This window comes from Sylvia atricapilla, chromosome Z (assembly GCF_009819655.1).
Source record: "Sylvia atricapilla isolate bSylAtr1 chromosome Z, bSylAtr1.pri, whole genome shotgun sequence".
Classification (NCBI taxonomy): Eukaryota; Metazoa; Chordata; class Aves; order Passeriformes; family Sylviidae; genus Sylvia; species Sylvia atricapilla.
In genome coordinates, this window is record NC_089174.1 from 39,835,045 (window position 1) to 39,848,867 (window position 13,823).

Genomic DNA, 13,823 nt, shown 5'->3' on the forward strand with positions numbered 1-13,823 from the left:
TTCACTGTGGCCTTTCACAGGCCACCACTGCCTGAGACACTGATGTGACTAGTACACACTACAGTACAAGGTAACTGTAATACTTGGAAGTTATCCAGCAGCAGGGCAAGTGAAGGTGTACTGATTTTGCATGGCCTAGTTTTGATTGCAGGTGAGCTACAGGGGTGGCTCCTGCAAAAAGCTGCTAGAAGCTTCCACCACGTCCAGTAGAGCCAACTCCTGGGAGCTCCAAAGACAGATACGCTGTTGGACCAAGCCCGGCCTGATTATAAATGGTGGTAACACTTCTGTGATAACATACTTAAGAAGAAATCAAAACACAGGAAGTGGCATAGTTAAGTGAGCTGAAAAGAGCAGAGTGAGAACATGTGAAAGAAACAGCCCTGAAAACACTGAGGTCAGTGCAGAAGGAGCGCGAGGAGCTGCTCCAGCCACCAGAGCTGAGATTCCCCTGCAGCCCCTGGTGCAGCCCATGGAGAGGCAGCTGTGTCCCTGCAGCCTGTGGAGTTCCATGGGAATGTGCTGATCCACCCACACCCTATGGAGGAGCCCCACGCCACAGCAGGTGGATGCTACAGAAAGCTGTGAGAAAACCCTGGAAAGAGGGGGTCTGCTCCCACTGCAGCAGCCTCTCCTTGAAGGACTGCAGCCCGTGGAAGAGTGACCCATGCTGCAGCAGGAGGACCATTGCCCATGGAATGGACTCACGGTGCAGCAGGTCACCGAGAGCTGTTGCTCATGCACTGGAAAAGTTCACGGAGAACTGTCTCCCATGGGCGGGACTCCACAGCGCAGCTGGGGAATGATTCCTCTCCCTGAGCAGTGGGATAAACATCAGCTGATGAGCTGACCATAATCCCCACTCCCTGTCAATCTGCACCACTGCAGCAGGAGGCAGATCTTGTGAAGGAGGGAGGAGTGGGCGGAAGTAGTTCTTAAGGGCTTTTTTTACTTCTCATTATCCTGCTCTGATTGTGTTAGTAATGTTTTCAATTCATATCTCTAATTAGAGCATGCTTCACCTATGATGATACCTGACGAGTAATCTCTCCCAGTCCTTATCTCTACCTGTGAACTCTGTTAAATTTTCTCTCCCCTGTCCAGCTGCACAGGAAAGTGAGTGAGCAGCATTGGTGGGTACCTGGCAACCAGAAGCAGGTACCAATCTATGACAGAAGGTTACAAAATCATCAGTAACCTTAAAAAGGAAAGGGCCAGTACCTGAAACACACAGAGGTAAAAAGACTGAAGGGAACCTGAAGCAAGAAGATCTCTAAGCACAACTAAGATACCTTTGGGAGGACCTGGGTTTAAGCAGGAAAAGGCAAGGAATCTCTAGTAAGCACCACCAGTGGATCTTAAGTAAGGTGCCCGAGTAGAAGATGGGCAACTACATCCTAAGTGTTAACACCTGCTTTACTAAATGATCACAGGCAAGATTAAAACATGTAGAAATCTCATTTATTTCTATAAATTTTTTATCTAAGAAAAAAATCCACACAAGACTGTAACTTGTGTTACGAGTTACAAAATCCAAGCTGAACCTGTGAGTTAGATATTTTTCCCTAGTTTTTTTGTCTCAGTAAGTACTTTGGATTAAATCCAACTGTTTGTAGCAGATCATATGAATTGTTTTGGTTTTTAAGGCATAATGTTTTCAGTTAAGCTTACTAGCCCTTTTGTCTTTCATCCTTCCTGTTTATCATCGTATACAAGCAATTCCAGGTTTTGCTCTCCAATACATTAAAATGTATCACTCATCCAAGTTACAAGGTATGACATATTCTGAGGGAAGCAAACAGTTTTACAGGTAAGTGTTTAAAAAGGGAACAATAGTTGAATTACAAAGTCCTAGGCAGTTTAACTGTTTTATTAAGAGAAATGTAATGAGAAAAACAGCAGTGTGAAAAAACATCTTTGAGCCATTGTTTATATACATAGCTCATCCTTTTCTTAACGCTGCCTTTTGTTACTGAAAAGGCTGCATATAAAAATCAGTTCCTACTTAACTCTTGATTTTTTAAATTTTTTTTTAAGAGACAGCTAGGACAGCCTTAAGCTATCAGTTATGTACAATACACATAGCAGAGACTACTCCACACAAGATTTCTGAGGTCCTGTAAATTTTTTGAGCTTTCAAATAGGATTAGCAAATATAAGCCCTAGTAAAGGAAAATCTGGAGTTTTCCTACAGTCATGTCACATTCCTAGTCTAGCTTTACCCCAGTAAATGTGAAGTGACAATGAAATTTGAAACAAATTACATTATCTTTTGAAGGAAACAAAGGGTCTGGCTGGATCCTTTAGTGCCTGCTTCGCTGTGTGGACTGAGAATTGCTCTGGTTATACAAAAGGGAAATCTGTGATTTCGTTTCTATTGTACAGGATTGCAAGAAAGGTCCTTTTACACATTAGTAAGTTTGACTTGTGGGACATTACTTCATGATCTAGGGCAAAATTTTGCATGTTACAAAAAGGAATGAAACAGACTACAGTGAACATTACATACTCAATTGTGCAAGATCCACTTTGTTCTGTAAATTCAAATAGAGATGAAAGTGTACTCAGAACCTTGTCCTTTAATTTAATCTTCAATTTAATTACACTCCCCTGCTCCTCCCTTCCCTGTGCTGAAAATTATCTGGTCCTTCACTGACATCCCCCGGGAGGTCATTCATAATATGAACCTCTTTTTACATAACACAAAGGGTACAAGAAGGAAAAGTTAAAAAAAAAAAAAAAAATTAAAAAGGCCCAGACAGTGGCCTGATTTCCAGATTAACTGAGATCCATCTATGTTCACTAGCTTTGATTAGACCTGAGTGCTTAGAATTTCTGAAAAGTTAGGTCTCCAAATACTTTGAGCATTACTCCCAAAAAATAAGCCCCAATTTGCTTGGAAACAAGTACACTGAAGAAGGAAAGCAGAAAGAAATCTGAAATATTTGGTTACATAATTAAATTCTGATTAAAGCGACAACAGGTCTACTTCTTTGTAAAACTGTTAAATTTTTTTCTGAGGTAAATAATCAGTAAATCCAAAATTTAGGGACTCTGATGATAATTTTACATCAGTGTATAATGATGAAATGGAACAAAATGAGTTTTCCATAATGCTTGTATTTATGGTGACTGAAAACAGGGCAACTGCAGAAGCAATCAATGCAGCTCTTGCCAGTTTGGCAGAGCACAGCTGGAAGCTCAAAACTCTGAAAATTCTCCTTGACATGCGTAATTGTAATGCACTATAGACAGAGAAAAAGGTAGAAACAACTTCCTGCCCTTTTGAAGGATATAAATTTAAAGCTGTTAGAATAATTTCAGGCTGCATAACTGCTAGTAAGGAACACTAGCACAAGTTTTGAAACCATGGAGATGCAACGGATTGACTGTTACCAAGATCAGAAACCATCTGTGTCTTACATCACATGTGGCACCGGGCATCAGAGAAGCAGTGCTTTAGTCCACCTTCAGGAAAAATGCAAAATCCTAGTCATGCAGCATGAGAAACTGGAAAACCAACCACAGAAAGGAGACTATCATCCTTCTCATCCTCCACGACACAGGGGCAAAGTATGCACAAAGTACTTCTGAACACAAAATTCTGTCTTTCAGAGATGTCGATTCTACCACCCTTGCAAGTACCCAGGTTTTTGTTCTAAGTAATGCAACCCAGAGGCGGCTTCTTCCCCAGTCAGCATGGTACAGCTGGAACCAAGTGTGCATCTCATATGAGCAACTACCACACAAGATAGCCAAATCCTGGAATTTCAAACTAGGAAATGGCCAATTTTGCAACACTGGTTTTTAAATATTTTTTTCTTCTGAGAAACACTTACTTGCATTGTGCAACTTCTCAGTTTGGCTCAGTATTACATCAACTGCTAAGTGGATCTAGCATTATTTTGTATATGAAGGTTAAAACCAGGAGAAAAAAGCCAAAGAAGCACTGGCCATCCTGGCCTAATTCTGTCACTCTTTTCATGATTCCCCAGCCATACTAAGTGCCCCCATAATTTCCCTCCATTTTTGTATTGCATTTTATTCTCCTCCACAGGGTTTATCTTTCTTTGAAATCCTTCATCTACTCTGGACTTATTCTCCCATACATGCTATCACTCACTTTTCTTCCCAGCACAAGCAATGAACAGCTAGCTCCATGACTACAGGTGATGCCAGCCCCACAGTGAGGCTGCCAGACAAAAGACCACCTTCCTTTAGGCTTAAAGGAAGGGCCTTTAAAATCCATACTTCCCTACCTCTCTGTCAAATCACTGTCACATCAGTCATTGTCCAGGGACAGCAAAATGAGGATCACACAATAAGGAACAACTAACTGCAAGACACCCCTCCTTCCCACTGCCAGAAGCAAAACAACCATGCTGGGTTTACCAGGTAGCCTACACTGCTGTCTTTAGATAATAAAATCAAGAACAACAACAACCCACCACACCAACAATAAAAAACCAAAAACATTTGCAAAAATTGCAAGGAGTAACTATGATGAAGGATATGGCGCTCCAGATGTAGAGACAGGCAAATTTAGGAGTGAATGGCTTCTTCCAGAAGAAAAGGGTGAGTTAAAGGATTCAACAGTCAGAGGCCATAAATACCAAGTTCTCCCTAAGTAATGTTTTTTTAAAGCTTCAAAAGAATACAAGACTGCTTTAATATTTATTGATGTCTATTTTATAACAGATTTTAAAGCTCCATGCATGAAAAACAAACCAGAGAAGTCCAACTGTGAGATTTTCTTAAACCCCTTTATTTTTCAAGTTTGTTTCCAAAACTGAAAAGTTAGTTAGCAATATTTGTATTTTAAGTAATCAAAATTACACAGTGAGATGTCTACAGATTACCTTTGATAGCTGAGTTATATCTACGTAGGTTGTGAATTTCAGATCAGTAAAGACAGGCTGGTTATATCCTTTGCTTTATTTCTCACCCTTTTAAAAAGCTCAGGCACAGTGCCATTTTTATAGTCTCATGAAAAGCATCATTATTTACAATCTTTTTATTACAAAATACATATGAATTCATTTTCTATTGAGGTAAGGTACAGCCTCAAAGTAGCAGACCAGTAGCATTTTATTATTAACATACATGTAGAGCATGGGATTATTTGCACTTAAAACTGTAATCAAAATACTTTGTAGTTGCTAGATGATTATAAATTAGTTGAAGATTCTCAAGACAATTTGATGTGGTCTTCATCTCTACCACAAAGCCTGCTGAAGGATATGCACTAATACTAAAAGAGGATACAAAATCTGAGAAAACAAATGCCCAGTTTTAGGCCCAAAATCCGTATTTTCTGTTTCTGCATGATAAATATGCCATCAAACAGCCTTCATGAAACTAATGCTTGTGCTCAAAGAAGAAAATTTATCTTCAGAGGGATACTGCTAGAGAGCCTTTGTTTTTTTTAAAACTCACATTCCTGTTCTTTTACCACTATATTCTTTTTCTGTGGGCAAAGATTACACAGAGATAAAGAGTTATGTGAAAAAAACCCACCAATTATAAGACAGAATAAAATCCTTAAGATTATTGTAGGTAAATCATTACAAATAGGCGTCAGCTTCAAAGAGCAACAGGAAAGAGCTAAACCAAACAGAGAATTCAAGAGCTGCCCTGGGCATGTTCTAAGACCCTTTTGTGCCTGACTGGATACTCCCAGATATTAAACCTGGGTTGTGACAGTGACAGTGCTGCAGTTAAAACCAAGTAAGAAAGTCAGTCCTGAAGTTTGTCTTCTTCTGTCTTCTCCAGTTAAACATACTGTCGCAATCAAAAATATTACTCAGTTTCTTTCTCATTTCTTCTTGGGCTCATAGGACGAAATGACTAATTTGAATTATTTGAAGATGCCTCTTGGCAACTGATGTCACATGTTAAAATACCTGCATGTCTAAATTAACATGTATGAGTGCTTTAAAAAAAACTATTCCAGGTGTCCAGCAACACTTTCAGAATCAAACATCCCCAAAAGAAAGCCCAGTACCCCCTCATATACATAAACCACATAACACAGCGAAGATGCAACCCCTGAACATGACCTTTTAGTGGTAACTAAAGAACAGGTAAATACAGCGTACATTCCTGAGTGAAAAAAAGTCTATTCCTGGTAAGTTTCCTGAGTATTTTGGTCTTCAAACAAAATACAATAAATCAAACTTATAAATCAATCCTGATTTACATCTTCCAGTATGAACTAAGTCCCTAGTGTTCTTGCTGTATATTTGTTTTACTAACAAGGACACCTGTAACAAAGTCACCACGAGTCCAACACAGCCCCCCCTGCTGTGGGGATGTACCTCTGGTTTCAATGTACGTACCTGCCACCCTTCAGAGCCTCCTGTACACCCCAGAGCTGGGAAGCTGTCAGAAACACGTCCTTTCTGAAAAAGAGTAAGAAACAGGCTTTGAAATCAGTACCACATAATCCTGAAAAGCAAGTTCTGATATTATAATATCATAATTATATTAATATAATTATATTAATTATATAATAAATTATATAACTAATAGAAAATTATTAATTATATAATTATATAATTAAGGAGGGAATTATAATAAATCCTCCTCCAAAAGTTTGGCTTTTATTTTCCTGATTACCAGGGCAGAGCATTCCTGACAAAAACCAGAACTGCTACATTTGCATCCAATAAGCCAAGATCCTGACGTTGCACTTAACACAAAAAAATATTAAGCAGACTGATAAAAAGCAGACACATCAGCCCTTTTAAAACTCAATTTGTTTCTCCTATCCCAAGCTGGCTGATACTTACCCAGAACAAAATTATTCAGCACTTGCATTGCAGTAGCAAGTACTGATACTGGTATGAGTCTGGGAGCCCTCACATGATGGTACAGGATGTACTCAAGAGAGGTTACACACCAACCAGCCCTTTACTAAATTAATATAAAGCAGTTCCAACACTTTCCTGCATTATGCAGAAGCCTAGTAAAAAAGATCTGGATACTGGCAATGAAACCTGGCATGCCCGTACTTATTTTGCTGTAATCACAGAAGAGTGGACCACTCTGAAGCAATCACAACTGGGCACAACAAAGCATTTATCCCAAGACTGCTCCATGTATGCAGACTCGTAACACTGTTACATCAGATTGTATTCAGTATATGTATTTAATATTCATCAAAGCACTTTTAGAAGGATCTTAGCCATGTGAAGGAGTAGTGTTTTTTAAATGGAAGTCACTGAGCATCTGAAGCAGATTACACTGGAGTCAGTAGCAAGGGAGTTCACAAAGATGCATGTGGTAAGATGGTGCACCTGACAAAAAAATCTCCTTTGCACTTCTGAAAGCTTCATTCCTGTCCCAGAAGATTATAACAACTCAGAAGACAGAAGCCTCAAAAGAAACAGGCTAGAGAAAATTACAAGAAGCAGCTCAAAACTGCATGTCTCTAAGGGAGAGCCTATACAGGGTCTTTTCCAGAGATCTTCAACAGAGCAACTACAAGCATGGTAAAAGGCATCAAACAGCTACATCAAACCCACTTTTGCTTACAAAACAGTATTTTGCATATCTTCTGGGCTATATAAAGAGGGCAAAGTAGTCTGATTCTTCCCACAATCATTTTTCAACAAAATATCCCATGAATATCCTTTACCCAGCTATGTTATTACCAACCGGCTACTTTTCACATTCAGCAGCAGAATGTAGCTAACTGAATTCTGATGTAAAAAAACCCTTCCATGTTTCATTCTGCTGAAAACAAACTAGAGCAAGCAAAATGTAAATCAACTGATCAGTTACAAAGCTTTCCACAAACTAACCTACACCAGATCATCCCTATGGCTGTAGCTACTCAGTATTTAAGTGAACAGGTGAATTTACAAAAATTTCCTGCTTGCCCCAAGAGGCCACCAATCAACATAGTCACTATTGCGACTGGAGTTTTCAGATCCCACTACACCTCCTTGTAGCTTACTGCTCCCAGAGCAAATTAAAATGAACTATTTTAATTGCAGGTACCTTAAGGGGGAAAAAAAAATTCTCTTTTGCCCCTCTTGGGAAAGAGCTTCCAGCAGCCTATAGCTTGTACAAGCACTTTCACTGCAACAAAGCACTTGCATCTAAATGAATAGCTACAGCAGGTGAGAAACTTCTTCTCTGGAAAGCCTAGCAGCAAATCAGCTGACCTGTATACTTTCCTGGCTTACTTTAATCAGCCTGACATGGGGGTTTTCCAGTCTCCAGAAATAGCTTCAGGTTTCTGAACTATGATCTGAGGTCACTGAAAGACAGGCGGCAGATGGCTGGAGGTCAGGCAAGTTCCCAGTCAGCCTCTGGATCTCCATGGAGATGGTAGGAGGCAGATGAGATAGCTGCTAGGACCTCCAAGCTGTGGCAGCTCAACTCAGGAACTGTGCTCATAAGAGGAGTCCATCCCTCCTCACTGGAGTCCATCCCTCCTCGGTGTGGTGCTCGAAAAGGAGCCACTAATCATCAGTGTTTATGGCAAGAGAAGCCCACAGACATGGAGCTGGGTGTGAGGGTGGCTGGGCTAAGGTGAAGGGTGGTTTGCTCATTCTTCTCCTTTGGTCATACTGCCACTGGCTGGCTATCAAGACACCACTTGTATTCATGCTACACACGAGCAACTACTCCCAGCTTGCCAGAAGCTATGACATAATTAAGTCCTTTAATCCAGCTAGGACTTGAGTATGAAATTAAACATCCATGTAAGCACTGCAGGTTGGCAGACATCCTTCAGGTGCTCTTGTCTGACTCAAACCTCACAGGTAATCCTTTATAGCAGGCACTGCAGGAGCTCCTTAACAAACCTTACACTCTGTCAGGTTTTAAAAGTACTTAAGTCTAAACTTATGGGGGGAAAAAAAAAAACCAAAAAAAACACAACCAAAAAAAAAAAACACCAACTCTGAACTGTTTCTTCTGGCAACAATTACTTAAGCTTGAGGAGAAAAATTACACCACAAATAGCTCATTATTTTGACAACTGTGACTAAGTCTTCAAAGATTAAAGAAAACATATACTAGATTATAAATGAAAGACAGCCTGGAATACATTATATAGAATAAAAGGATAGTTGAAATTTTACCTTAACGAAATTTTTCATAAAAGATCCACAGTCCTTCATATATGTGTGTTTGCATACACTTTATTTATTTGAAGACTTTCTAATCTGTCAAATTCCAAACCACACTAATGTATTACAAGGTACTTCAGACTGTCACATCTTACTCGCACTTAAAAAAAAATTATAAAAAATCCAAAGAACAGCTAACGGACTACTTTCCTTCTGCACATCAATTACCATCCAGATCAGGAGTATTTCTTTGATTTTCTACTCAAGTACACGCCTGCTGTAACCAGGTCCTAGTGATTCTAAATGAACAGAAGAAAGGAAATTCAAGAAAAGTAGCTTATAAACAAATTTTTACCTCTATGGAAGCCCATAGAGGTAAATTTTGAGTTTAGGAAGATTTCTAGTGTTACAGTACTATATACCAGCCTTACTGAAATACCATTTCCAGATAAAACCTTGATGATTACAACTAGAGCTGTATTTGCTACCTCTGTCTCAAGTCAGCCACAACCTATATATACTGGCTTTCTTAGAAAAACTATTTTTAAAGCTTATATGGAAGCCACAATAAAGCCAACATACAGTTATGAATAAGACTCTGCATAGACACCTGACCATAGCAGTGTCTGTCACTAAGAACTTTACTGTAAATGCTACGTGTAGTTTTAGAGTTTTGAGTCACATTAAAAGGTAGGCTACACTACGAACTTCAAGAACAGCACATATTACCATCACTATTTAAATAATTTATCTGACACACTAAAGTAACTGCTGTTGACATGGCCCTCACCCGCTCTGGATGGGGCTGATGATTTACATCTTCTAACCACCTATGCGAGATACTGGGGGTGAAAAAAAAATAACAAGCGTGCTACAAGACTTACAGTGCAAAGCTCAAATGTTTTTTCCCCTTTTCTTCCTGCCAAGTCCACCTTTCATAAAAACATCTTTATTTCAGAGACCCATTTACTGGACTATCAACACCCCTCTACATTTTCTGAACATTATAGGAAAAGTAAGTATGTGACCTTTAACCAGAAGCAGAGGCCTGTGCTAAAACCTTGTTCTGAATCAACAAGGCAAAAAAGCCCTGTTAGGTCTTGAAAAAACATCTCTATCTAGCTGAAACTCTGGTGGGATCCTCAGTTTTAATTCCTGTCACCTTGGCACTCCTCAGATCTTGTAAGTCTCTTCAAAAAAAGCCAAGAAAAATACAACACTAAATTGGTGGCAGACAGCTACTAATGCCTCTTGTATCCCAACAGCTAAACAGAAATATCAAGGCTGAGCCAGCTACTGCCATGATAAAGAGTTTCTCCATATTTAAGGATACTGAGAGAATCTGTAGTTAAGCAATTTGAGTTCCATAAAACCAAACAGGAGCTTTCATAATAGTATCTATGCATCCCAACCCTTCTTCAGGAAAGGATTTGGTATTCAATGAAAAGCAACAGAAAACTGAAGTCTAAATTCTACCTGCATTTTTTATTGATGTTCTTTATCAGATGTTCTTTAAAGTCTCTAAAAGAAAATCAAAAGTTAAAAGCCCTCAAAAACACACAAAAACATGTGTCTTACCCAAAAGACTACCAGCTGCCAATTATGGGAAACACCTCCTAATATTAGTAAGAGAAGTTACATATTTCCATATTCATTCTAGCAACACGCCTAGGAAACCCAGGAAAGCTAAAACTAAGATCAACACGCTGTATTATACCACCTGCTTTCTTAGGAGCTTAGATCAAATATTCTGTCACTTTCAGAAAAGTTTTGCCGCTTTTCAACTATATAATACTAGAGTATTTCCTGGTTTTACTTTTCTGGATTTACATACACTGCATTAGCAGTGTTTAAGGTGATAGTCTGAATACATGTAAGAGTTATCTGACAAAACACCTAGATTTCCCAGTGTTTCTTATTCAGCATTTTTCAATGCTGTCTTGGTATTCTTTTTTGCCTTGAGAAACTCACAGCTCCTTTCCCAAAAAACGAAAGAAAGAAAGGAAAAAAAAATGCAAGGAAAAGACATGAAGCATCTTTTACATTCTTTAGAAATGAGTATTTTACCATCCTGATAGTGCATAAAAACCCAGTTATTCAGTATCAGATTCTAGTTTTTCAGGCTTTCAAACCTGAAAATTTAACAAAATATGCCACTTACTGACAGGTTCCAGACTCCAGAGTTTCTTGACTCTCAGAGGAGGCAAATACAACAACTACCTTTACTACACAGCAGCAGTCTTCAGTACCAAAACATCTTTGGGTCAGTTTGCCCACTGAGAAAACTCACTCAACTTGAGTGGCTGTACATACTTCCACACACAGTCAACACTATGCACTGTTCAGATACACTATGAGACAACACAATACAAAACCAGCTTTAACTTTAAAAGCATGTTCGAAACACTGCCTTCCTTTTTTTTTTTTTTTTTGGCTGAAGTTATGTGGCATTAAGTGGAACAGAAGGAAAAAGAGGAGCAATTTTCATCTCAACACACAAAATTACAGACCAGTACTTCTTCAACTGCACAGCAAAAAATTTTGCACCTTAAATGAAGCCTTGGAAAAGGTTACTTGTCCATCCTAAGAAAAAACTTGTGTTGGAACAAACAATCAACTTAAGCTGAAAGAGCCTGAGTCAGCTCCCTGGTTGTTAAAGACATAGCACAGTCTCCAGCTCCCTGGTTGTTAAAGACATAGCACAGTCTCCCTGAGGGAGTTGCACAAGCTTGCTGAAGTAGGGAATTCAAACCAAATTATTCAAAACAGTGGAAAAGAAACAAAACCAAAACTTTACTCTCTTTGGCTATATAAGAATCAGAAATTGAACCTTGCAGCAGTATTTACTATTATTTACCCAATTAAAATTCGCAGGTGGAATGCACCCATTTTTTGTGAAACCAAAACAAAACTGTTCATATCCAAAAAACCCCATAAAAAGCTATAAAAAGGGATTTCCTCAAGCATTACAAGTTATGCAAGGCCATCTCGGAGTTATGAACAGGTAAAATTTGTTTTAGTTCTGGGTATCTTTATCTTACTATCATGCATTACAGCTGCCTTATCACAAATGCAAATATTTTGAAACTAGCTTCCTATCTTCCTCTCATGTTCAATTGCACAAATCATAATGTAATGTCATTAGAACTGGTAAGGACAACACTTCATAGCATGACAAAACATGCCCGCTCCGTGTATCACAAAAACCAGAATGGACCACAAGAATTTCATACATTCTTGAATCTACCTGTACTACATTTCCAGTTACATTTGGAATGAAGAACTACACCAACAAAATGCCAAACATCTGTGATAGCAATTTTGAGTTCTCAGTTTTGGATGCAGTGAAGGGATAGAATCATCATCACTCCCCAGTGCTTTACCTGTCCCTCCACAGAGCTGCTTCTACTGACAGCCACACACATCCAACTTTGTATTTGACATGAATCATGCTGCCTGAACAATAAAATCTGTAACATTTTCCCTCCACTGGGCATTACAATTGAGGCTTTTTCCTCAAATGATTGTATTTCTATGGCAGTTAGCTGAAGAGTCACCATCACATTCAGGCTCTACAGATCCTCGACACCAGCTTACAAATTCATGAACATCAGAGTTTTAAGATACTCATCATAAATTTAGCAATGTGTCAGGGTGAATGGCTTAAAACAATCATCCCCCCTGGATTCCCAGGGTGAATGGCTTAAAACATCCCCTGGGTTCCCAAAATGGAGCTGGGAAAAACAAGGTAACAGCTCTTCTTCCTTACAGCTGTAAGACATCCAGCCTGCTTACTTAAGGTCTCCATGGCCATTTCTGTGCCCTCTGGTCTCCATCTGTAACTGCTTTCCCAGCCATACAGCACTGTGTAACTGTTCAGGGAGGTCAACTGATCAACTTTTCACAGGCTAAAAATCTACTTTGGAGAGGTGCTGGATCAAGGAAATTTAAATCCACACATAGCAGCAATTCTAGCTTGTGGGAGATTGAAATTAGGTGGGACACTATGGAAGACATTAAGTCTGGGCCTTCCTTGGGCAGGGGAAAAAAACAGGAGTGGCAAATAAGTGTTAGACTCACTCCAAGTCCTCCTTGCCTCATCTCAGGGTCAAAATAAGAAAAACTGAGGAAGAGATGAGCGACATCTTGGTCCATGAAAGAAAACTCTGAAGGTCTGAGGGCTGTAAATGACTAGGCCTGTGACAGACATAACTCAGCTTTCCCCTGTGATGCTGTATAGCACTCACGGGGTACGGAGCTTTCTGCAAGACTGCCTGCTGAAAAAGATGTTTTAAAGACAAAAGTCCACCCAAGGGTAACACCACTGCTCCAAGAGTAAACACTGCTCTTCTGCCGCAACATCATTATGAAAACAACTACAACTCCTTCTCATGAGCTTAAACCCTGGCCACAAGCGTGTTACCATTACATTTCCTCTCATATTCAAGAAACTCCACTGCCTCTAAGGGCTGGCAAAGATCACATACCATGGCACAACTGCATGTCCCAGCCAATCTCACTCAAAACAGGACATACGAGGTCTAGGGTCAAAATTTAGAATTCACCACACACGTCAAAAGTCATTTTAAATAGCTGAGATCTCGACAAGAGATTATCCAACAGCAAAACACAACTCATGTTTTCCTGCTAAGCTTCACAGAAGTACCAGTAAAACCACCTTGAAATTCAAGAAATCATCATTTCACTCTAACAGATACAGCTAATGCAGACAGCTTCAGT

General features: G+C 39.4%; 1 protein-coding gene across 4 annotated transcripts in view; it reads right to left on the reverse strand.

The window, feature by feature from the left end:
* The window catches only part of SEMA4D (semaphorin 4D), an 81,591-nt gene that overhangs the window by 20,794 nt on the left and 46,974 nt on the right, over positions 1–13,823 (reverse strand). For all 4 annotated transcript variants that reach the window (XM_066339805.1, XM_066339807.1, XM_066339804.1 and 1 more), the window contains exon 3: positions 6,339–6,401. The gene's annotated coding sequence lies outside the window, so the exon portion shown is untranslated. The remainder of the gene's footprint in view (positions 1–6,338; positions 6,402–13,823) is intronic.